This window comes from Pinus tabuliformis, chromosome Q, assembly GCF_031772625.1.
Source record: "Pinus tabuliformis cultivar Carrire ecotype Pingquan chromosome Q, CPIR1, whole genome shotgun sequence".
In the NCBI taxonomy this organism is placed as follows: Eukaryota; Viridiplantae; Streptophyta; class Pinopsida; order Pinales; family Pinaceae; genus Pinus; species Pinus tabuliformis.
The window spans coordinates 708,734,693-708,762,504 of NC_142296.1; the positions used below are offsets into that span (position 1 = coordinate 708,734,693).

A 27,812-nucleotide genomic window follows, 5' to 3' on the forward strand; every position below is an offset into this window, starting at 1 on the left:
TGCTTTAATAAGCCAATTCAAAAATAATAAAAATTATTTTTGCTTTTCTTTTGGAAAATATATTACATTTTAACTTCAAGTACAATTATGAAGACCGAATCTAGTTACATTTTCCAACAACAACAAGCATTCGATAGGGCTAACTTACTCTTCTATCCTATACGCATACGAAATTAAATAATAAGGTATCTACGTAAGAGTTTTTAATCTAAAAACAATTCATTTGTAATGGGTGTTATTTCTATTTTAAAATGTTCAACTAATGAACTATGAATTGTGACTAAATGAATGACTCATAAATCCTCTTAAGAAGTATTTCTAAGCAAATTGGTTCACCTGCAACCACAATGGTCGAGATAGAGCCCACAAATCCATAAAACCTCCAAAAGCTTTGCACCTTGTTTGTTTGATAAAGCAAATCTACCTTCTTTTTCATCATCCAATATGGATACAAATGCTCTTTCCCTAGATAAAAAAAAGCATTCGCCTTGGGCTATTCGCTGATGAATCCACCATATTCAAACTTCCTCTTGTTAGATAAAATAATAATGAGACTTTTACATGTAAATACACTACAAAATGAATAAAAATGATTTTTAATGAATCTATTAAAATAAGGCAATAATCCCATATTCTCCAATATTTGTCTACATGTTTCTCTAGAACCACAAAAACAAGAATTTGGATCTTATATGCAATGGTAAAAACACTATGATCAATATCATGTAAACTTCATCAAGAGAGCAAAATTAGTGGAGTCGATGTTTTTTAATTCAATAGATCACATCAACTACAAGTCAAGGCAAAGCAGACATCTATAAAGATAAAAACAATTACGGTTTTTATATCTAACATTTGAAACAAAAGAGCACCTTATATTTAAATGCCCAACCTATTACATTAAAGGAAATAATATTATGTTTTTAAAGGATCAAGGCCATGGCCTGAAACTGTTTGCCAGTTAAAAGGGTCAATACGAAGTTGTGATGTTCATAGCACCAAGACTTGACCAGAGATAGGATGTTTACAGAACCTGAAAATCTTTGGGCTCTTGAATTTCAATGGCATTAATTTAATTTGTTCGTTTATTATTATTTTTACATGAAATTCATAAAAAAAAACTATTATTTAACCATTTTTAGTTAAAATTTTCGTATAAAAATTGTGATTTTGACATGTCAATTCTAGCAAAAAATTATTAAAACGTATAGTTTTTTAGTTATATTTATGTTAAAAATGGTTATTTTCATGTCCATTGTTAAAAAATATTGTTTTTTAGAAACAATTATTTCATGTAGATTGAAAAATTAATTAAGGATGTATAAATATGTAGAATATCTAAAATTCAAAATATCAACCTTCTAATTTAAAAATGCAAAACAATAAAAACCTCACTACAAAAAAATTAAAATAAGAATAAAAAACAAGAAAATATGAAGAAAACGATCACTTCAAAAAAATTTAAATTTACAAAATAATTTTATTTTTTTTTTTTTTTGCTAGGTTAAGACTAAACTAAGTACCCACGGGGAATTCAACCAGTGACCTATCGCAAGGAGTGCCTTAACAGCGCACCCATTCACCGTCAATCCAAAGCCCCGTGGGCTACAAAATAATTATTTACATTTCATACATTAGAAAATTTAAAGTCCAAAAATAGGTCTTTAAAAAAAAAAAAAAGGGTCTGATGCAAAATACCCATTTTTTTAAATCAGCATGAAAATCACTACCATTCTAAAACGTAATGTACATAAAAAAGTTAAAGTGACAAAAACTATGCTCTAAAAAAAACATGTGTGTTCTGCATCACCCCTTTTCAAAATCAGGTCACTTTTTTGCTATCTCTACGAAACGGGTAACAGTATCAGTTCCCGTTTCAAAGTTTACATTGTTAACTACCTTCCACGTGATATGCATGCAAAAATATACTTCTATAAATGTTGGGAATTTGTTTACGATGACATGGTTATCCTTGACGTACTTGTCACATTCTTGGAATTGTTTCCACATTTTATTTTACCTAATATCTTGTAATTTGTTTCATGAGATAATCGCCTCGTGTTACAGGTTTGAACAATTTACATATATCAACTAGTTTCAGCTTTATTTCAGATGGGAACGGATAATTCAATGAGTTCACTTGATCTAAATTACGAGTTTGGACATCTTTCATATTAAATTCTTATTATTCCTTGCCACAACAAGGTAATAACGTATTAAAAAAATCTTGATGTTGACATTAATTTTAAATTTACCAAAAACTAAATTATTTTATCTAATGTTTACCTTTGAAAAAAAATTAATTTAATATATATATATATATATATATTATTATTATTATTATTATTTTCTACATTTTGATTGGTTAGACGCTGATTCTGTAATGATAATATGTACTATGTACTTTGATAAATTAATCAGTTTGACATACAAATTAAATGCCAATGTCTAAAGTCTACATTATAAAACGAATTTAATTTATTTTCATAAAATTTTAATTCTATTTATTTGTATTCTGATTGGTTTACTTTGTTTCATTCTTATTTTGGAATGATGACGTTGTACTTATTCCAAAATGATGGTGGTGCACTGTCGTCAGTTCATAAAATCTGAATCGTCGACGCATTCCATCTGACAACTTCAATTACCAAGGGGATATTAAAATCATTGTCCTACATTTCATCTTCCTCATTGCTGTTGCCGAAGCCTACGTATCGTCTCGGGGAAAACTTCCGACTGTTTCCTGGACGGCTGGAGTCCTTCGCGATATTTTTACAGGACCAGGAGATACGACACATATCCCAATTGTACAACTACAAATATCCATTGCAAATCACAAGTTACCTTTGTTTATTATTACATTTGGAAGCAATGCTTGGCCCAAAAACATAGTATTATATATGAATGAAATATCTCACATCCCCACTTTATTAGTACATTATACTCTCATAAATCCATCTTAAATAATACTGACAAATGCTTCCTGCCTCTTCGCTTTTCTTATCACCTATGGGTGGTTGACTTGTTTTTTTTTCAAATGACGCAGCTAGTTCATATTCTAATAGAAAATTTGTTAAAAGACGCATTAAATCAAAAGACCTGTATCCATGTTGACATCAACATCCATAAATAATTATATTGATTTCACCGACCTTAACAATTAATTATATCATGCACAACCCACCATAATCCATCGTCTCTTGTTTAATGAACTATTTTCAATACTAAAGGAAATGTAATTTAATTTGATATTACTTTTGAGAATTGTAAAGTGTAAAAAACATTATGGGCAATCTAATTTAATTTAATATTAATTTTCACAATTGTACAATGTAAAAGCACATTAAAGGCATTTTCTATTATTTAGAATGATATAAAATTTTATTATTTTTAATTTTAATATTTATTTATTTATGTATGTCTTATTTGTTTCTTACTCTACTTTAACCATACTTAAAATAAGCAAGAATATCTACAAAGTAACCTTTGTTTAAATACAATAATTAATTCATACATTTCAAACTTCAATAATTAAACTAAATAATAGAAAAACACTAACTATACGACCTGGTTTTAGTAAATGATTAAAATTTGTAAATTCAAAACCCTATTTTGATGTACCCTACATGATTTACATATTCCATTATTTTGGGAATGCTAAATGTTTTGTTCAAGCGCATCACGACATGGACTTGGTGCCATGCAACTTCACTTGTTAAAAAGCGATGAACACAACTTCATTCGTCCAAGCTGTATGCAGGTAGACAAAAGTCTCTCGTGAAAGGAGTAAAATCACATGCCTCATCCATATGATTACAATAGCAATCATTCCTAATCTCTAGATTATATTATATACGCTCCGCACATTGCAATCCGCTAGATGTCATATAGGTTCAAAACCATTATAAATAACTTTGATTTAAGCTAGTATATTTCTCATAAATTACAATGTTTTTAAAATTTAAATAAATATGTTTTTTTGAATGTTAAATATATATATGTTCATAAAAACTATTTTTAACTAAAATTATTTTCTTCAATAATTTAATTTGATTTGTGATTTAAATTATTTGATTAATTTCTATGTATTCTTTGTTAAGTTTTATGGTGTGTTATGAAAAACTAAACATGTTTTATATCAATGATACACTGACTTGTTTAAGTAGATGACACCTTTATTTAAATTGGGATTTTTTTATAGGTTAATTTTATTTTATTGTTTAAAAAAAAATTGAAATGGTAGTATTTGAATTATTTTTTTAATAGTCGAAATAGATTTAGCATTTAAGAATTCATGGAGCACTCAAAATTTTTAACACAAGAATTTATGGAGCACTCAAAATTTTAAAACTTAACAATTGTAAACTGCATTTCCAAAAACTTCTGTGAATTTTGTCAAAATTGTACCGCAAAAACCATTATTTTTAAGCGAAATGATGACCTGATACACTTCAATTACTTCAACACTTTCCATTAAATTAACTAATGAATGTGGAGCATGCTAATCCTAAAAAGTGATACTTACTCACTCATTTCATATGAAATGTTATTTAAATTTGATTACTCACTCATTTCATATGAAATGTTATTTAAATTTGATAACTATATAAGTTTAATATTTTTGTGGAAAATTATTTCAAAATTAAATAGAATTTTTGTGAAAAGTTAAAAATTTTAACTAGTTAATGAGTATTTAATTGCATATATATATATATATATATATATATACATGGATGTGTTATCACAAAATCAAGTACTGGAAGGCTGCTGATCAGTTAGACTTTGTGTAACTATTTCAAACCAGACTTTTGACTAAGGCTTAGCCTCCTTAGCCTGAGAGGGCTCTCTCAAAGGGTTAAAGGTTCATCACAGCTATCTCAGCCAAACTCCAGATGTCAGAAAACGAAAATGATTGAAGATCAAGGCTGTTATGGGATTTGAGTCCTATTTGATTTAGAAGTCTAGAAGATCTAGTAGAATTAGAATTTTAATTGTTTTAGGATTCCAGCGCTGTCAATTAGTAATTAGCTGTAATTATTAGTTAGTTAAAAGTTAGTAGGTGTCATCATTGGCAGTCATCGAGCTCCCCTCATGTTGGAGGAGGAAGCTCAAAGTAGTTAGAGTTATGTTTCTATATAGGGCTGAAACTTCTATGTAAGAAAGGGTTGGATATTTGAGAAAACTATTTTGGCTTGTGCAAAAATTTATTTTCAGTAATACAAATGACTGCTTTTCTTCTCAGGATTCACACAGTGTTTCAAATGCTCAAGATATATGTGGTTTTGTTTTATCCTTTATGTTTTACAACTGTATAGATACACAATCACTCAAAATTCACTTTGCTGCTCTGATTTCCTGTGTGTATTTGTAAGTTGAGGTTTCTATGAGAGGTATTTTGAGTGTTTAAACATTACATGCCCTGACTTCTATGAATGAGTGGTTTTATAGTTTGCTGAAATGATGATTAACTCCATGAGCCCAATGGAAGTCTTTGTAATGTTTGTCCAGCCAACATATGTGTTAAATTTACTTTGCAAGAGTTAGCCATCTCATCAATATTTAAAATCAATAACCCTTTGAGAGAGCCCTCTCAGGCTAAGGAGGCTAAGCCTTAGTCAAAAGTCTGGTTTGAAATAGTTACACAGAGTCTAACTGATCAGCAGCCTTTCAATGCTTGATTTTGTGATAACAGGATGCAAAAATGGAATATCTACCTCAACCCCTGTGTCACAAATAGCAAGGAGTTAAATAATTTTGTTATGGAAAAGTTTTGTAAATGGGCATGGGGAAAAAAGAGTTGGGTAGAAAGAAGTACTACATTGAGAAAAGTTTTGTAAACGGGTATGGGGAAAAGAGTTGGGTAGAAAGAAGAAGTACTACATTGAGAAAAGTTTCGGGTATGGGGAAAATAGTTGGGTAGAAAGAAGAAGTACTACATTGAGGAATTCAACCCTACGTGTGATCTACAACAAAAAGAGTTCATTTTGAGGGCAACTGTTCTTATTGCTCAATTAAGAACCAACTTGCATCAACTTCGATGTGAAACAAGATGGTGGAAAAAGCCTAAAGAAGCTTGGGAAAAACAAGTTCGTACATTTTGCAAGAATGTGATGCATTCAAAGACGTCAGAGAAAGTTATGGGAATATGTTAGCATCGATTTCTTGGCATTATCTTTTCAACAAGAAGATTGTTGGAAGGTTAGGCCAACTCATCATCAATTTGAATAAAAAAAAGATTGAATTATAAAAACAAAAAACATGAAATTAATGATCCTATAAACTATTTTCATATATATATATATATATGTATATATATGAATTAAAACTAACTTTAAAAAAAATCAATGTTCAATTAATAAAATATATATTTCATTCTTCTTAACCATCATTAAAAAAAATACTACATTAATATATAGCCAATTTTTTGTGAATTATTTTTATACATTACTAATATATCGTTACTTAGTGTTTTATAATTATTTTATTGGTATGTTGTAACGACCCATCTAAATTGACCCATTAACAAAATTTTAAACTTTATAATATATATATATATATATATATATATATATATATTAAATTTTATAAAATATATAATTAAACCTTATAATATAAATTTATAAAATATATATCATAACCAAACTTTATAACATATATAATATGGATTTATAAAATATATCGTAACTGAACTTTATAACATATATAATATGAAATGTTATAAATATATATCATTAAAGTTTATAAGATATATAATGAAATGTTATAAATATGTATCATTTAGGTTTATAACATATATAATATGAATGTTATAAATATATATCATTAGAGTTTATAACATATACAATGAATGTTATAAAAAAAGATATCATTTAACTATATAACACTTATAATGGAAATGTTATATAAATATAAATGAACTCATAAAAAGACTATGTGTTAACCTACCTAAAACGCACTACCGAAACCATTAACCAGGGCGCGTCGAACCAGCTGAGAAGCTATGGCAGAGCGGCTTTGCCAGGACAGGATCTCAGAGGGAAAATTTGCATGCGGAGTCGTGTCAGGAGGTACAAGAGCGGTGGCCGGAAGCAGGAGGGTGGCCACCGCCAAGCCTGCCTTTATAAATCACTAGTTTGAACCGGTGAAAGGGGGGGAAAAAACCAGAGAGGGGCAACACAGACCGATAAGCATAAATTCATCAGCAGGAAACCGAGAGAAGGGAATTATCAATTGAAGAGCTTTAAGTGGTCTGGGGTTCTGGGCACGGAGGGACAGAGAGCCTCTGTGGAGAGCTTTCTGGATTGAGCAGTTAGGTTTGCTCAGTCTGGTTGGGTGGTATTGGCCTCTCGAAAATTGGGTCAAAACAGCCACGGCATCACCAGCAGCGGGATCGTCAGTTCAATAGCAGAATCATCAATCAGCTAGCAGTTTAGGTATGTGCAGATTACATTTTTATGCATTATTGTTTTCCAGTTTATGAGTATTTACATGTTTGTTGTATTTCGAAATATGGGCATTACACATGGTATCGGAGCCCGTGTTCAAACCTTCGGGACCTCTCAGGCCTACGCTCCTGTACGCTGTGATTTAATTCGTTCTGGATACGACAGTCTTAGGGTTTGTATCGAACTGAAATGTGGAGTGAATCTTTTCGGCTTTCCTCTTATATTACTTTTTTTGCGTACATCCGTGGCCGTTTCACTAAATTGCAGTCTCTCGACTCAAACCCGCACTCATCGAAAATGAACGATGTGTTCTCATAAATTGTCTTTTCCGCTATGTGAATTGCTTGGATTCGAATGTTAGCTTTTGTTGGAGCTTTCAATCCATAGGTGAGATTGGGATTAATTGTTGTCACAGGGTCATCGTGATCACCAATCATATTCAAAAAGTCTGTCCACTTATCTCCTCTGGAAGTATCTTTGAATATATCGCCTCATATCTGTGAGGTTGGAGGTTACACAAGTAATCCAGCGTTGCTTCTTTTTCAATCAAAGCAGGGTTATGTTCATCAAGTTCATCACGGATAAATCCATTGCTGTCTCCCTGTGAAGTTTCTGCTGCTCGAGGCAACAGAGATGATGCAGTTGACTTTATAATCTGGCGGCCCGTGAACGTTCCGACCCTTACAGAACCGTAGTCTGCTCCACCAACGCTAGGAAATCACCTTTTGTTGGGGTTTTACTTTTTAACGCGCGCCTTGAAGCTGTGGTCGCGGCACTAAATTCGATCTGAAAGTGTTTCCTGATTCAAACTAAACAATAAACAAATTTATACGTTTAAACATTTTCCCAGTGGAAGTCTTGTGTTTCACCGTTTAGTCTGTTGGTTCTATACAGAGAATTGCGGGAACGAGTCTTACGGTACCAATACGACGTCTGTCCGAAAGGGACCATTACTATGGTAAGGACGTATGAGCGACGATGACGTGACCAAGCAGCATCATCACCATTAATGCCGCCACCGTCGCTATCGTCATCCCCATCACCTTCGTCACCACCAAGGCAACCGTCAACATCAAACGCTCCAACGCCAGAGTTGACTGTGATAATGAACTCTTTGGAAGCCTTATTGGAGACATTAAAGGAATCAACTAAGGCTAAAAACAAAGAGGAATTTCAGCATGTAGCCACCAGTCCAGCGGAACCAAATAATTTGGAGCCCAGAAGATCGAGAGAAGACATCTCTAGAGAGCTTCAGAAAATTAGACTCCCAGAATTTTCAGGAGGTCGAGCTAGTGAACGCGTTGAGGCATGGTTGGAAGGGATGAACCGGTGCTTCAGGTTAAGAGAATATTCACCTTCAGCAAAAACAAAAATTGTCGTGTTTCAACTAAAGGAAAGTGCCTTGATTTGGTGGGGAAATCTGGAAAAGCAGCTGCACCTTACATCGGATAATGTTCCTTGGGAACTATTTGAGGAAAAGTTCCGCGCAAAGTATTTACCTCCATACTTTCAACAACAGCAAGCCAGAGCCTTTCATACACTAATTCAGGGAAGTAAAACGGTGGAAGAGTACGAAATAAGGTTTATGGAGCTGGTAAAATACATTTCCTACTTAGACTCTAATGAACGTCAAGCTGAACGCTTCATATTTGGGTTAAACCCTCGCATCAGAGCCTTGGTAAGTATGTGGAAACCATCATCTGTAGCCGAGGCAGTTGAATGTAGCCGTTATGCAGAAGAGCACCTTGGAATCAAAAAGGATATGGGGCCAGCAGGGCCTTTTCAATCAGGGTTTCCAGGGAAGGCTCCCCGGAACGTTTTCAGAGGAGGTAGCTCGAGGCCACCTTACGGTAACAGGTTTACCCCAAGTATGGGGACAAGAGTTCCCATGGCAGTAAACACTATAGCCGCGGAATCGTCCAACACCAGACCATGGGCATCGCGAGGGACTACCGGTAGAGGAAGGAGTGCGAGAGGAATCAACATGGGAGGACGCAGCTCGTTCTCTAGAAATTCACACCTTGACTCAAGAGGACCAGCGCAACTCAATTGTTGGGGATGCGGGGGGTCGCATTTCCAGCGTAACTGCCCAGAAGCTTCATCGAATATATTGCAAAGGACTGGGAAGGAGCCGATATCAGCCAATCGAAGTAATCATAGAATTCATGCAGTAGTCAACCACGACCAAGCAGCCCATCAATCCACTGTAGTGGAATCTTCAGGTATTATCAATGGCATAAAACTCAAAATATTATTTGATACTGGTGCCACAGATAGTTTCATTTCGTCATATGCATTAAACAAATGTGGGTTGGCAGCTCGTAGACAAAATGATTTCCACCAAGTGGAAATGGCCTCAAGAGAACTCCAAACCGTGGGCTTGAGTGTGGATCAATGCAAAATTGACCTAGGGGTCTGTTCGACTAAACTAAAAGTCTATGTCACAGCCTTAGGGACGTATGACCTTATCATCGGTATGGATTGGCTGGAAGCTCACCAAGCTTGGGTGGACTGTTATGGAAAAAGGATTTTAGGCGTAAATGATGAAGGAGAAGTAATCCAAATTCAAGGAATCAAGAGGGAAGTTTCCTTACGCTACATTTCGGCAATGCAGGTGAAGCGTTGTCTAAGAAAGGGTTGTCAGGCTTATGCAATTCACGAAGTAAGCCAGGAAAAGGGGCCATCCTTAGAACAATATCCGGTGTTAGCTGAGTTCCCGGATGTATTTCCAAAGGAACTACCTGGATTACCCCCGGTAAGAGAATTGGATCTCACTATTGAATTAAAGCCAGGTACCCAACCGATCTCAAAAACGCCTTATAGAATGACAGCTCCAGAACTTCAGGAATTGCAAATCCAGTTGAAGGAACTACTCGATATAGGGCTTATTCGGCCCAGTACCTCACCTTGGGGCGCTCCTGTAATTTTTGTAAAGAAGAAAGATGGATCCTTAAGATTATGCATAGACTATCGAGACTTAAATCGAGCTACAATAAAGAATCAATACCCTATGCCGCGAATCGATGATCTTTTCGATCAAATGAAAGGAGCTGCTGTCTTTTCAAAAATTGACCTTCGATCAGGGTATCATCAGCTAAGGATTTCTGAAAATGATATCTCTAAGACTGCATTCCGGACACGTTTTGGGCATTATGAATTTACTGTGGTACCATTTGGGTTAACAAATGCGCCAGCCGTATTTATGGATCTTATGAACAGTGTTTTTCGTCAGTTTCTTGATAAATTTGTACAAGTCTTTTTAGATGATATTCTCATCTATTCCAAGAATGAAGAAGAGCATAAAGAACATTTGCGGCTAGTATTGTCCTGCCTTAGAGAACGTCAGTTATATGGAAAACTGTCCAAGTGTTCTTTCTTTCAGGAAAAGATTCATTATTTGGGTCACATCATATCGGGTGAAGGGATTTCAGTAGATCCTGAGAAGGTAAAAGCGATCATGGAATGGGCAATACCGAAAAATGCACATGAGATACGAAGCTTTATGGGCTTAGCAGGTTATTACCAGAGATTTGTGGAGGGATTCTCCAAAATCGCAAAGTCAATCACAACCCTTCAGCGTAAAGGTGTTAAGTATGAGTGGACCAAGGAATGTAATAATGCATTCTCTGAACTCAAAAGACTACTCACCAGTGCACCAATCCTAAGAGTCCCTGATATGGGCAAAGACTTTACGGTATGTACTGATGCATCCAAGCAAGGGCTGGGTGCAGTGTTAATGCAGGACAGGGGAGTGATAGCTTATGCTTCCAGAAAGCTAAAACCTCATGAAGAACTCTATGCTACTCACGATTTAGAATTGGCCGCTGTAATGCTAGCTTTAAAGATCTGGAGACACTATCTGGTGGGACGAAATTTTACACTTAAAAGCAACCATCAAAGTCTACAATATTTGTTCACCCAAAGAGACTTAAATGCCAGGCAAAGGCGATGGAGTGAATTCCTAAGTGAATATGACTTCGGAATATCATATATTAAGGGAAAAGAAAATGTGGTAGCCGATGCCTTAAGCAGGAGACCCCAGATATTTTCTCTCATACCCATTAAAGTGGACCTAAGACAATGAGTATTGGATCGTCTTATAAAAGACAGCTGGTACTTAAAGGTGAAGGCAAGTCTTGAGGGAATTAAGGCAAAAGAATCTAAATTTGCGGGTTATGAATTGGAAAGCGATGGGATCCTACGATTCCATGGAAGGATGTACATTCCAGATGATAAAGATCTTCGAGATGCCATCCTTAGGGAAGCTCACAAGGCAGTATATTGTGCTCATCCTGGAGTAGGGAAAATGTATGCGGATACCAAGAAACTCTTCTTTTGGGCAGGCATGAAGCGTGATATCACTCAATTTGTTGCAAAATGTTTGGAATGTCAGCAAGTAAAGGCAGATCATTGTCACCCAGCGGGTCTCTTACAACCCCACGACATTCCTATGTCTAAATGGGAGACCATTTCTATGGATTTTATCACTGGACTACCTCTTACTTCTGAAAGACACAATGCCATTCTGGTAGTGGTGGATAAATTAACAAAAAGCGCCCATTTCATTCCAGTACGAGATACTTATGATGTTGCTGACGTAGCTCGAGTATTCATAAATGAAATTATCAGATTTCATGGAGTACCTAAGAAGATTATATCCGATAGAGATTCGCGATTCACTTCCAGATTCTGGACTTGCATGCAGACAGCCTTAGGTACTCAGCTAAATTTAAGCACTGCTTACCATCCTGAGACTGATAGGCAAACTGAAAGAGTAAATCAAGTACTTGAAGACATGTTGCGAATGTATGTAATGGATCAGCAATCACACTGGGAAAAGTATTTATCCTTAGTTGAGTTCGCATACAACAACAGTTACCACAGTTCGATAGGGATGCCTTCATTTGAAGCTTTATATGGCAGACCTTGCAGAACACCGTTAAGTTGGGACAGGTTAGAGGATCGAGTGATAATAGGACCAGAATTAATCCATGAAATGGAAGCGCAGGTCAGACAGATTAGACAACGATTAAAGGAAGCACATGATAGACAAAAGAGTTATGCTGATGCTCACCGAACTGATAGGAAGTATGAAGTAGGGGATCAGGTCTTCGTCCGCATCAAACCAAATAAAAGTACTATTCGATTCGGAAAAGGGACAAAGTTGTCACCCCGATTTATAGGATCGTTTAAAGTCGTGGAAAGAGTTGGACCTGTTGCCTATCATCTTGCCCTGCCACCCCACCTGCATAGAATTCATAATGTATTTCATGTTTATGTATTAAGACATTATGTAGCTGATCTATCTCATAACATCCAGTGGAAAGAATTGCAGGTATCGGACGAGGGAGTCATAACGGTCGAACCTTTATGTATACTGGAACGTAGAGTTCGACAGTTAAGGAACCGTCTGGTGGACCAAGTTAAGGTCCAATGGGACAAGTATAGTCCTGGATCAGCAACTTGGGAGAATACAGATGACATATGTCAGAGATACCCTAGTTTATGTCCATTTTGAAGACTTTACACTATGTTTAGTATATATATTTACTTCACTACTATCAGAGACCCAAAAACATTTGAATGATTAGTGATAAACATGAAACTTTGTGGCATAATATATGTTTAAATTCCTGCTGGTACATGGATACCAAAATAATATGTGTTTAATTCCTGCTGGTACATGGATACCAAAATAATATGTGTTTAATTCCTGCTGGTACATGGATACCAAAACAATATATGTGATTATTTTACTAAATTATAAATGTTGAAGTAAAGTTAAGGCCGTTAAATGATTTTACTCCTAGTATAAATTGAAACAATATAAATCTGTTTTATTTATGCATGTCAAAGATGAGCAACTGAAATGGAAGACAAGAAGTGAATACATCCTAAAGAAAAGTCATAATACATGCATAGAAAATGACAAAATTATGTTATGCTATAGTATCATATGTAAATAATACATAAGTTATTTCGAATATGCTGATGCACATTTTACAAATGCATGGGTAAGTGTAAGATTGCAGATAAACTGGCAGATAAACTATGATTGCAGATAATTGATCCAATTTTCGAGATGACCACGTGATGCAGAACCTCAGATCAGTTAAAGCTCAAAGTGATTCTATGATAAGGTGTTAGCCCAAATTTTACTGGGAAGGGTGGAGGTGTTACCCACCATTTATACTTTGAACCCTGGAGTCATGGGAGGACTGTGTGAGTCACGCTCCCCTAGACGTGTGATGATGATTGCTGAATGCCTACTGAGAATCAGGTCTGTATAACCGACGCTGTCACCTTAAAGTTATGAATGGTTAGGTTAGTGAAACTGACGCCACGACATACTCCAGTAGAGGACGGATAGGATGGGGGCGGAAGAGATTAGGAAGGATAGGATGATTTTGAATAGCTCGGGGAACTGGATAGAAAAGGTCATGTCCATTAAAACCTTGACCCTAAAACTCTAAACTTCGGGACGAAGTTCTCAGAAGAGGGGGTGTATGTAACGACCCATCTAAATTGACTCATTAATAAAATTTTAAACTTTACAAAATATATAAATATAAATATATATATATATATATTAAATTTTATAAAATATATAATTAGACCTTATAATATAAATTTATAAAATATATATCATAACTGAACTTTATAACATATATAATATGGATTTATAAAATATATCGTAACTGAATTTTATAACATATATAATATGAAATGTTATAAATATATATCATTAAAGTTTATAAGATATATAATGAAATGTTATAAATATGTATCATTAAGGTTTATAACATATATAATATGAATGTTATAAATATATATCATTAGAGTTTATAACATATACAATGAATGTTATAAAAAAAGATATCATTTAACTATATAACACTTATAATGGAAATGTTATATAAATATAAATATAAATGAACTCATAAAAAGACTATGCGTTAACCTACCTAAAACGCACTACCGAAATCATTAACCAGGGCGCGTCGAACTAGCTGAGAAGTTATGGTAGAGCGGCTTTGCCAGGACAGGATCTCAGAGGGTTTAATTGCATGCGGAGTCGTGTCAGGAGGTAGAAGAGCGGTGGCCGGAAGCAGGAGGGTGGCCACCGCCAAGCCTGCCTTTATAAATCACTAGTCTGAACCGGTGAAAGGGGGAGGAAAAAAACCAGAGAGGGGCAGCAGAGACCGAGAAGCATAAATTCATCAGCAGGAAACCGAGAGAAGGGAATTATCAATTGAAGAGCTTTAAGTGGTCTGGGGTTTTGGGCACGGAGGGACAGAGAGCCTCTGTGGAGAGCTTTCTGGATTGAGCAGCTAGGTTTGCTCAGTCTGGTTGGGTGGTATTGGCTTCTCGAAAATTGGGTCAAAACAACCACGGCATCACCAGCAGCGGGATCGCCAGTTCATTAGCAGAATCAGCAATCAACTAGCAGTTCAAGTATGTGCAGATTACATTTTTATACATTATTGTTTTCCAGTTTATGAGTATTTACATGTTTGCTGTATTTCGAAATATAGACATTACATATGTATTATTATTTTAAAACATTTTTAGAAGACAAATATAAACAACTTTACCGGTAATTTCGTTTTTTTGTTTAGCGTTAAAAAGAAAACAAAACCGTTAAAGCTTTACAATTAACGAGGCGGGTAGTGACATCTGGTTGCTTCAAAATCTGACCTCATATGATTTGCTACGGTGACACCCTGGTGAGTGGGTCAGCACACGACTAAGGTGAACCGACCATGTGGACGGCTTCATCATGTCTCGTATTCTTGTGTTCCAAAAATTTAAATCCGTTTAAAAGAACGGCACAGGCAAGGAGGTGGCCAACTGGCCACCAATAAAAGTGTCTCTGCATTTTGGTCCCTCGTCCCACAGATTCCGTAAAGGGTCAGGCCCAAAAGCTGCTGGCCAGAACCCCCCTCCTACGCGTTTTCGAAATGCCCAATCAAACCCTTTAGCTCAGGGTCAACGCAGCAATACTGCTGGCATGCAGGAATGGTTGGTGGGACTCGAACACTTCCGGTTGATGACAGGTTTTATTGGTACCATCCTTTTCCAGTCTTCCCGAGACTTGGGAAAGCTTCTGTGCTTTAATTCTTATAATTGCAATCACAGTGGCAGCAGTAGCAGCAAAGTGAGTGAGTGAGGAAAATGAGTTTCCAGGATCTGGAAGGGGGGCGTCCCTTGCCGACGACGAGGAGGAGAGGTAAAGATGAGGGCGTAATCGTCGCAGGCACTGCCAGTGGCAGTGGCAGTGGAGGGCGGAGAAGCAGTAGTGGTAGTACGCAGAGCGCTGCAGCATCGCAGGCAGTAGCAGGCGGCATCTTCCAAATTAACACCTCTGTTTCATCTTTCAAGCGCCTTCTCAACGATCTAGGCACCTCGAGAGACACTCCACAGCTCCGCGAGAAGTTGTGAGTTTTTTTTTTTGTTAACTATGTTTAAACCCTTTTGTTTGGTTGATCTGCTGGGAGCTATGGTCCTCGACTCCACAGGGTAGGGTTGCCTGAGATTTGAACTTTAGACCTCTGTCTTGAATGATCAATGCCTCTACCTACAGATAGTGGGGTGATCCCCAAGCATGAGAGGTTGTGGGGTGTTCATCTCCTCATCATAAATAAACAGACACATTTTGGCTTTCCTTGTCAATATCATCTGCATTTGAGTTCTTAAACAGGAACAAAACAAACAAGATCATCTTCCTTTGAGTTTTTAAACAGGAAGAAAACAAACAATACAACCTTTCGGTTACTGATGTTACCTGGGTATTGAACTGATCAGCGCTTGGCAAATTACAACACCAACATTTACTTTTGGGTTTGGGGATGGGGTGAGGTTCTGGATCCAAAGAGAACACCTCAATTTTAGGGGACCAGGTTATTGGAAGAAAGAGAATGAGATTTTATAATCGTATTAGTGATTCCAAAATGCCACTAGACAGACATATCTGACTGTTATTATTCACACACTCAGGGCACCCAGTGGAGGAGTGGGAAGGCTGAACAAGCGAGCAACAAAAAAGAGAAGAAGAAGAAAATATAGAAAATTAAAGCTAAAAACAAGCCTAATGATACAGATAGTTTCACATAGTATACAGTGGAAAAATCGTGTCATTAGCTATCAACTACTGCAAGCAGCATATTTAAGGATCATGATTTTCTGGTCTCGGGTCCATGTGAATCACTTTTATTGATCATATGGTGCAAAATTTTCAAATCTTTTGTCATGTTGATACTTATACGAAGATACGGGAGTGTTGACAACGTCTACTGATCATTGTTCCCAGTGAATTCTGCGTCATGCTGTGGTGGGTGATTGGTGTTGACCTTCTGAAATGTGCCAAGAGGCCTTAAAAAAGGTTTTACGGGAGAACAGGTAAACTAGGGGCTTATCAAACTTACATGAAAAAGTCTTCAAGAAGGTCACTATAAGAAGGGGGAGGGGGACTCATCACTCTATTCAATGTCTCCTAGAAGGTTTTAGAACTCATATTCAATCTCATTAAAGACACAATAATGAGAAGAATCCATCCAAAACAGCTAGGGTTTATAAAGGGTTTGTTCAGCTAGGGTAACCTTCTAACTGTGTGGCAAAGTATTGAGTGGGTGATGGAAACTACAGAATGCACTTTCTTGCTTAAAATATATTTTGACAAAGCCTATGACAATATTGAATGGGATTTCAACCCTTGTAAGCGACAACGACTAGGTTTTGGGAGCTTCTTCTCTTGAGCTATTGAGATCTTATTTACAAATGCCTTGATAAAGGTTTGTGTTTCTATATGAAGTAATCACTTTGTTGAGATTGATTCATCAAGGATGTGCCCCGACACCTTTTTTTGTATGTTATCACAATTGATACTTTAGGTCACCTTCTCTAGGTAGTTCATATCCAAGGGCATTTTTTTCTATGGGAAGTTCGCTTCTCAATATGCACTTTTCTAATGACATAACTCCTACTTTTAAGCTTACCCAACCTTTCATGGATGGTACATTGTAGTGTTTGGGCATTTTTGCTAGCACTATAAGGGTGGTCACGAGTGAAGAAAAACTAGAGGCCCTCATTATACAGAACGATGATTGTCTTGATTGGTTAAACAAGAAGTGGAAGATTATCTAGCTTGAACAAATCATTAGGTGCCCATGCATCCCTTTTGGAATAGATGTATCTTCCAAGGATTTGCATGATTGTGTCTTGAATAAATTTGAAATATAACCTAAAAATTGCCATCATAAAGATATCCCACAAGTCGGACAAATTTACCATTGCAAACAAAATCCTAATTTCACATGTTTATTACTCTTAATGCCTCTCCTCGATAGCCACATGATATAGGAAGATAAAGAAGATACTTAGATGATTTTGTGCACAAGGACATCAAAGTGTTTTACCTCCGACATCTCTACCTTGAGAGGATAATGGACTTGGTTTGACAAAAGTTTGGGTTCAATGATAGTCCTCGCAACTAAATGGTTACTGAGAGAAATTAGTAGTCTTCACAACTAAATGGTTAGTGAGAGAAATTAGAAGGGATAGGCCCCGGCAGATTCTAGTTTTTAATTGTATTCAACTTGTTACTCATATAAGTGACCTTGAGGATCCCTTTGGTCATTGTATTGTGATATTATTGGTGAAGTGACAACTTTTGAAATTGTAGGTACCAATGTAATGAAGGATCCAACAAGCTTGTCAATTGGTCTCCAAATAGCTATCTTGGGTTTTCAAAGATGGTAGAAATGGTCGGTACCTAGTTGCAAGATTTATTTTTACATTTTAGACAAGCAAAAGAAACATGATCCTTATCTTGTTTATAGGATAAAAATTGACAAAAACGGGCTTTTGCGTATAGGGCGATTCATGGGACAAAAGCTTTGGCCAATGGCTACCTTGGAAATCAAATAACCATGTGCAAAGATTACAAGTGTTTGATAAGCTAGATTTCTTATCTCTTTGCAAAGTCATTCTAGACTCCTCTTTGAACAAAACAAATTAAAGTTGGTCCATTTGAAAAGATTGGAGGTGGTCCAATGGGAAGTCCATTTTTAATTATCAAATTGAGTACGCCCAAGCCACTTTCATCCATAGGTGAAAGAATCTAGATCAATTTATTGTTGAATCTATGGGTACCCAGCTCTGAGATTAGGCAAGAGGGGCATCTTATCATGGTTGATTGGAGAGAGTTAGGTTGCAAGAAGGCTCTTCTTTCTTTGAATGTTTGTCTATTTGCGAGATTCAAAGGTTTTATCCCTTTTGAGAATTTGTGTAAGATGAACATTTAGATGCAACATCAATTTGGAGGGATTGGTGTTGATGCTTTAATAAGACTATTCGACATTGTATTTCTTGTTGCATCAAAGGCTTCCATTAGCCTAATTTTTTTAATGCCAATGGACTTGTTACCCACCCAAGTGGGTGTAACCCCTAGGAGAAATTTTTCTCCTATTATTTTAGCTTGCCGGCCAACAACCTTATGATCATCCATAGATAGCTAGCCTCAGATGTTTCCCATCCATGCTTCAGTTAGTGCTTTATTATGTCTAGGCCAAGGTTACTGGGAGCGAGAGCGACATTTTTAGAAGCTCTCGGTTTGGGAGCGATTCGGGGAGCGATATATATATATATATATATATATATATATATATATATATATATTTTATATTTTTTATATTTTGATGCATATTTGCAGCAAAAACATGTAGAATGATGAATTAGATATAAAAAGCATAACAAACCTAGATTGAACCATATAACAACAATCATCTAGAAGTTATAATCTTCATCAACCACGTCCACAAGTTAGTAACATAGTAACATACAACATATTGAGTCTCATGATTCATCAATCTTAAAGTTTCAAGCTTTCAAAATTCAATATATAACATTTATCATCATTGATCACCAAAGTTGTAACTGTAAGCTAAGTGTAACCATTACAACAAATAATATCTAACATGAAATGGAATGTTATAAAATGAAATAATGAAACAACTTTCAACTTTCACGAAGCATCATATTCATAATTCATTACCAATGAGTTCTAATTGCCAACTTTAAACTTAAATTGTCATATATTGTTTACAAAAAATATCATAATAAATATGAAAGAGTCAACAATTATAAAAACTACTAGAAACTAGAAAAGACAAGTAAATCTATTATCTATTGCTAATGCTTGGGCCTCTTGCCGCCACGAGAAATGTCTAATTTTTAGTCTTGTTGGAAAATCAAGATCTTGTCATTAATATCGCCCTCTAAGCATTAATATCTAGAGTTATCTTTGTCATTACGTCTGGATCTGTATAGGGATCTTTGTCATTAATATCACCCTCTAAGCATTAACATAAGATAGAAAAAACATAGCATGTCAAGTCAAGATTTTGTTTGAGTGATGGGTACATTTTTAGTATGGTCATGATAGAGGAGTTCGACAACCAATGTCACTAACATCAAGGTACATAGAGGGATTGGTGCTCTTGATTAAATACGAGTTCCATACCCTAATACATGACAAAATCCAATGGAAACATTGCTATGTAACCTGACACGAGGATTCAAGCTTCGTAGGATACGGGGATTCGAGTGTCGGATTCGGACACGTTGACCCCCCGGAACAGGACATGTTAGGATACGTTATATGTATATATATATATATATATATATATATATATATATATATTAAAAATTAGATATTTCTTACACAAATTCTCATTAGTGATACAAATTCATTGATTTCAAACATAGATCTTCATCTAGATGTAAGTTTTACTGTTTACAAAGTAAGTTAGTAACATTACATGCATAGTACATACAAAATTCAAATACATGTCACATAAATGATAAATCAACGAATCATAAATTGTTGGGTCCCTATAATACTAGTGATTATCCCATTACTATTGTAGTTATACCCCTTATTTATATTGTTGTGCCCCTATTACCCCCATATTGTTATTTCTGTGCCCCATAGAATCCCCCTATTGTTATTTTTGTGGCTTTATATTATTATTGTTAGGTCGGCTGGATTATATTGTGGCTCCTTAGACTCCTATATATAGAAAGGAGGTTGTGTCATTTGTATTATCCAAGAATTGTTCATTTATGTAATGTAAAGGAGGTTGCCCCCTCGAAGAGGCTGAATTCTAAGGCGTTGATCTATCTTTTCTTGAGCTGGTTTCATAACATTTGGTATTAGAGCTTTGGATTCTAGGGTTTCGCTGCTCCAAACAGGTCATCGTGGCATTTTCGCTATAGCTTTTTTTTCTGTGACGTTTTAGAAGTCGCAAAAAAAACCCATTTGAGAATAATTGGCGCTGAACCTTGGGTCCGAATTTCAGAGCTTTTCGCGCGATATTTTCGGAGATATGATCTGAGGAAGTTGGCCTTTTTGCAGACTCCTGAATTACATTCAAAACAGGTGACCTGGGGAAAATCTTCATAACTCTCTCTCTGAGGATCGGATTGAAATTTCGTAAAAAGGTACAGAAAGAGGACGGACTGTAGTTTCTTGTATGTGTGTTTCAGATTCAAAGGTTGAAACAGTGACTCGTGGCACGTCGTACAAGTTCGCTCTACTGAACCAGTCTAAAAGCAAGTCACTGTGGGAGATTTCACATAACTCTTACTTGGAGAATCCAATTTGGCTCAGACTTGTGGCATTGGAAAGAGGACGCAGAAGGCTACTACAGGTAGCAATTTCAGAACTGGATGATCCGAAATTACAGAGATACATCAGATTCAATATCAGGCTTCTATAAAGTGAAAAAAGGTGTGTAGTTTTTTTTAAATTTTTTATCTAAGCTTGGTTTAACGGAATTCAAAGGGCATAGTAAAGCATTATTATCGGTAACTGATGCCCCGAGGAAAAAAAATGCAAACACCTAGTAAAGAACCTGAAAGCTTTAGCATGACTCATGAAGAAGAGGAAGAAATGCTACATGATATATCAAAATTACAAGAACAAGTGCAACAAATGTCACGCTCACAAAAGCTAACAGAAGCTAAGATAAGTGGCGTGGAATCTAAGATAAATGGCGTGGAATCTAAGATAAAGGGCATGAAAGCTAAGATGGAGGATTCAATGGTAAATTTGAAGATAGATTTGAAGACAGACATGGAAGAATTGAAGAACTTGCTACAAGAAAGGGTCACTAATGGTGAAAAGGTAGTAAAGGAAACTCATGATGAGAACAAAAGAAATGTTAATCATGATTCCATAGACTCTAATGTTGGATCAAAGACTCACCATGTTCCAAAAATCGATATGAGGAAGTTTGATGGCAAGGATCCCGCCACATGGATATTACAGATGGAGCAATTCTTCGATCTCAATAATGTGCAAAACACACAAAAGGTACGTATGGCAACTTTATATTTGGAACCAAATCAGTTTGTATGGTATCAATGGCTTTGTTCTCGTAAACAATTTATCACTTGGGCAATTTTTACGGAAGAATTGATAGCACATTATGAGGATACAAAAAGCAACACTTTTTTTAGCCAATTGATAAGTCTCAAACAAAAGGGTTCAATAATGGAGCACATTGAGGAGTTCCAAAAATTGAACATAAGGGTAAAAGATATTCCAGAGGAGCATAGGATTGATGTGTTCATAGGGTCTTTAAAGGATAATATCCAACATGATGTGCGCCTTTGGGAACCTGATTCATTAGAGAAGGCATTCAGGTTAGCAAGAAAAATGGAAAGCAAAATTATGGCAACTAGGAAGCATACCATTCACAACTATAAAGATGGAAGTGTTGTTGCCCATAGTCTTCCACAACCTACAAGGTTGACACCACAACAATTGGAAGAAAAAAGAGCAAAAGGGCTTTGTTACAATTGTGATAGCAAATACACAAAAGGTCATAAGTGTGCTGAGAAGAAATTATTCTACATAGATTGTGAAGAGGAAGAAGAAAAGGAGCAAGAAAGGTCAAAAGAAGAGGATATATTCCAGGAACAAAGCCTAGATGAAGAACAAATAAATCCGACCATATCTTGTAATGCATTGGCGGGAATTACCACTCCTCAAACCATCAAGATAGAAGGACAAATCAAGAAGAAAAAGGTAATAGTGTTGATTGATTCAGGAAGCACCCACAATTTTATTCATTGTAGGGTAGCAAAAGAATTGAATTGCTTCCTATATCCAGCACCAGAGTGTCAAGTGATGATTGCAAATGGAGGAACAATAAATTGCTCTGGAAAGTGCCATAATATCAAGCTATCCATGGGAGAATATGTATTGACTAGCCCAATGCTTTCCATTCCAATGGGAGGTGCGGATGTTGTACTAGGAGTCCAATGGCTACAATAGCTTTTAATTTTCAAGAACTTTTCATCAAATTTTCTTCGGAAGGAAAGGAAGTTGAATTAAGGGGTATTGCAGGGAAACCAGGAAAGATAATCAGCTCTCATGGTATGACAAAGCTTCTAAGAAAGGAGCAAAGAGGTGTAATTGCACAATTATGCTCGCTAGATGTTTCCACATTGGAATCATCTATTTCTCCAGATCTCCAAAAAGTCTTGGACAATCATTCCAAGGTATTTGAGACTCCCAAGGGTCTCCCACCTATGCGTGATCATGATCATGCTATTCATCTGATTCCAGGAAGTGTTCCTCCAAACATCAGGCCGTACAGATATCCCTATGTCCAAAAAAGTGAAATTGAACGTATGGTTGCAGAAATGCTAGAGGCTGGTATAATTCAACCGAGTCAAAGTTCTTTCTCAGCTCCAGTAGTATTGGTGCACAAGAAGGATGGATCATGGCGCATGTGTCCAGATTATAGGGAGCTCAACAAGCTCACTATTAAAGATAAGTTCCCCATTCCTGTTATTGATGAATTACTGGATGAATTGCATGGATCAATTTACTTCACCAAGTTGGATCTTCGTTCGGGATATCATCAAATCAGAATGAAGATTGAAGACATTCCAAAAACGGCATTTAGAACTCATGAGGGTCATTATGAATTTTTGGTCATGCCTTTTGGCCTTACCAATGCACCTTCAACATTTCAAGGTTTGATGAATTCAATTTTCAAACCATTCCTTAGAAAATTTGTGTTAGTATTTTTTGATGATATACTAATCTACAGCAAGTCTTGGAAGGATCATGTTGAACATGTTGACAGGGTGCTACAACTATTGGAGGAGAAACAATTATATGCAAAAAGATCCAAATGTTTCTTTGGAGTCCAGGAGGTGGAATATTTGGGTCATATTGTATCTCATGAAGGAGTTAAGGTAGACCCTAGCAAAATTAAAGCCATTAAGGAATGGAAAATCCCCACATCCATAAAGCATCTGCGAGGATTTCTTGGGTTGACAGGGTATTATCGCAAGTTTGTTAAGAATTATGGGAGAATAGCAGCACCTCTAACAACATTATTGAAGAAAGATTCATTTTCATGGACTTTGGAAGCAACAAAGGCCTTTGAACATCTTAAAGAGGCAATGTGCCAAGCACCGGTCTTAGCTACACCGGACTTCACAAAAACCTTTATTGTGGAATGTGATGCTTCAGGAAATGGAATTGGTGCTGTTCTAATGCAAGATGAAAGACCTATTGCTTTTGAAAGTCGTCCAATCAAGGGAAAGTTTTTAAGCAAAGCTATTTATGAGAAGGAAATGTTGGCAATACTCCATGCACTTAAGAAATGGCGACCCTACCTAATGGGAAGACACTTCAAGGTAAAAACGGATCATGATAGCCTTAAATACTTTTTAGAACAAAGATTATCCTCTGAAGAGCAACAAAAGTGGGTCACAAAGATGTTGGGTTATGACTTTGAAATCATCTACAAAAAAGGGAAGCAAAATGTGGTGGCAGATGCACTCTCAAGAAAGGATGAGGATGTGGAAGCATTGTTGTGTGCCATTTCTATTATCCAACCAGATTGGATAAACGAAGCAAGGGAGGAATGGAAGAATGACGAAGAAGTGTGGGCACTTATTCGAAAGCTACAACAAGATTCCAGTACTTCTGATACATTTAGCTGGCAAAATGATTCGTTATGGTACAAAGATCTATTATACCTCTGTAAGAATTCCCAGCTAAAACAAAAGATTCTTATGGAATTGCACACTTCTCCCTTAGGAGGGCACTCAGGATTTTTAAAAACTTACCACAGGGTTAAGAAGGAATTTTTTTGGGATGGCCTTAAATCAGATATTCAAAAGTTTGTGGCGGAATGTTTGGTTTGCCAGCAAAATAAAGTTGAAACAATTAAGACACCGGGTCTATTACAACCTTTATCCATTCCAAGCCAACGTTGGGAGGAGGTTTCAATGGATTTTATCACAGGTTTACCCAAGTCTGAGGGAAAGAGTGTCATCATGGTGGTAGTTGACAGACTTACCAAGTATGCACACTTTTGTGCATTATCACATCCATTTAAAGCCAGTACAGTTTCTACTGCATTTATGGAAACAGTTCAAAAGCTACATGGAAACCCAAAGATTATTGTAAGTGACAGAGATCCCATTTTCACTGGAAATTTTTGGACAGAATTATTTTCTTGTCTTGGTACTCAGTTAGCTCATAGCTCATCTTATCATCCTCAATCTGATGGGCAAACTGAGATAGTAAACAAATGTTTGGAAGGATATCTTCGTTGCTTTGTATCTGATAAACAGACACAATGGGTCAAATGGTTGCCTCTGGCTGAATGGTGGTATAACACTTCCTTCCATACAGCAACAAAAATGACCCCATTTATGGCACTTTATGGGTATCAACCACCATCCATCACATCATATTTAAGAGAAAATTCTAAGGTTCAGGCAGTGGAACATCACATCGAACATCAACAACAAGTCCTCCAACTCTTAAAGGATAACCCCGTGTTGGCACAAAATAGAATGAAACAACAGGCAGATCAACATCGCAGTGAAAGAAGTTTTGATGTAGGTGACTGGGTATTCCTACGGCTACAACCATATAAGAAAATGTCCCTAAAGCAAGCTAAGAAGGATAATAAATTATCACCAAAGTATTATGTTCCACACAAGGTGTTGCAAAAGATTGGTACTATGGCATACAAATTGGAGCTTCCTGCAGCTTCTCGATTGCACCCAGTCTTCCATGTTTCATGTTTAAAGAAGGTTATAGGTGACAAGCTCCCAATTCAAACAATATTGCCAGAACTTGATGAGGAAGGAAAAATTATATTGGAACCGGAAGCAGTCACAGAAACAAGAACTCGACAGCTACGAAATCGATCAATTTCAGAGTATCTTATCAAGTGGAAGAACTTATCCGCTGAAGATTCCACATGGGAGGATGAGAATTTTATGCAGAAGTACCGAGAACTACTCAAGCGTTGAGGACAACACTTTTTTGAAGGAGAGGGGCATGTTGGGTCCCTATAATACTAGTGATTACCCCATTACTATTGTAGTTATACCCCTTATTTATATTGTTGTGCCCCTATTACCCCCATATTTTTATTTCTGTGCCCCATAGAATCCCCCTATTGTTATTTTTGTGGCTTTATATTATTATTGTTAGGTCGGCTGGATTATATTGTGGCTCCTTAGACTCCTATATATAGAAAGGAGGTTGTGTCATTTGTATTATCCAAGAATTGTTCATTTATGTAATGTAAAGGAGGTTGCCCCCTCGAAGAGGCTGAATTCTAAGGGGTTGATCTATCTTTTCTATCTTTTCTTGAGCTGGTTTCATAACATAAATTCTAAATTCATAAATGATAAATCATAATACATATTCAATTCATCAATGATCCAATAGGAGAAAGACAAGATAGTAAGATAAAGACACTGACAACTGTAGTTTTCTCATTAAGTCATCAAAATCAAAATGTGTTACATAGGTAGTGCAATGCCAATGGCAAATAGAAATAGAAAATACAAAACAACTACAAGTATACAAGCTTCAAGGCAGTAGGTAGCCCATGACTCATGAGTCATCAATCCTCATAATCATCATTAGAATCAACATCACTGTCCTCATCATCATGGTCACCATTGCTCTCCTCTGCATCCTCCGTCTCCCCTGTATCCATAGTCGCCTCTGCATCTGTTGGTGTGGAGGATGACCCCTCTACAGTATCACCATCATCAAATTTAACAGGCTCTAGCACTGGATCATTGAGATCCATGTTGGCCAATGCCAACTCAACACTGCTGTCCAGACCCATATCATCAGGAAAGACATCCCACACCTTTGCCTTTCCCTTCAACCACTCTTCCCTCTGCCTATAAATAAGATGAAGGTTGGTGGGCACATACACCATCCTCTCTGCCTTGGACTGCTCAAGCCCGCTCTTCTTAACACTATACAAATTCCCATATGTGCTCCAATTCCTCTCGCAACAAGAGGATGAAGTCACTTGAGAGAAGAGCCTCATGGCTAACTGCTGTAGAGGAGGGCTTGTTGCTCCATGATTTGCCCACCAAGAATAGGGCTTCTTAGACATCATACCCTAAAAATCGACCAGTGCCAGTGGAAAACTCTGCAAAGGCATTTTCCACCTCATAAAGCAATGCTATATCCTAAAAAACCCGCCTGAATGCATCTTTCCTCCCTTGTGAGATTTCGCCATCCATGTGAGGAGGGAATCTGCGGGAAGGACCGTTCAGTCATTCATGGCTATAGTATTTTGGGTTCAATTAGTGAGCCAAACAATGTAAAGGTGTGCAATTCTTGTCCCATTTGTTAACAAGAATATCCTGTATAGTACCACTGAAGGCCTCTGGTGATGTCTCATACTCGGGGCACTCACTCTGTAGAATAATGCTCCTCACAGACTCAATCACCAAATCCCATCCCTCATAAACCTCTCCTAGGATGGGTTTGTCTGTATCTGCAAATCGAAGCAAAGAAATGATAGGGTCCATGAACTGAATAAATAGTTCTACCCTCTCCTACCAAGCATCATCTAGCACTGTGTCCTTCACTCTTTTAGAGGCTACTTGATCTGTCTTTCTCCAAAAAGACCAAAACTCTGAAATAACCATGGCCTAAGAGCTTTCTTGACCTCCCTCAACCTCTTCAACATGATGAATGAAGATGCAAATATTGTATCAACAATCTTCAACAATGATAGATTGTTGTACTCCTTGTAGATAGTGAGAGCATTTGTATGATTTTGTACAAAGTTACGGATATTTCGTGCATCCTCAATAATGTTACCAATCCAAATCACATCAGAAGCAATGGATTTCAGTGCTAAGTTCAATGAATGGACAATGCAAGGTGTCCAAAACACTTGTGGATATTTAGCTTCCACAATCATGCCAACAACCTTGCAAACAGGTGCATTCTCTATAATGATTTGCACACAAGAATCAACACCTACATCTTCAATAACTTTAATA

At 36.5% G+C, this 27,812-nt stretch overlaps 1 pseudogene across 1 annotated transcript in view; it reads left to right on the plus strand.

Annotated features, from left to right (window-relative positions):
- Positions 1-15,246: 15,246 nt before the first annotated feature.
- The window catches only part of LOC149221515 (syntaxin-22-like), a 105,867-nt pseudogene continuing 93,301 nt past the window's right edge, over positions 15,247-27,812 (plus strand). The window contains exon 1 of the transcript XR_016249372.1: positions 15,247-15,883. The product of XR_016249372.1 is annotated as a syntaxin-22-like (transcript). The remainder of the gene's footprint in view (positions 15,884-27,812) is intronic.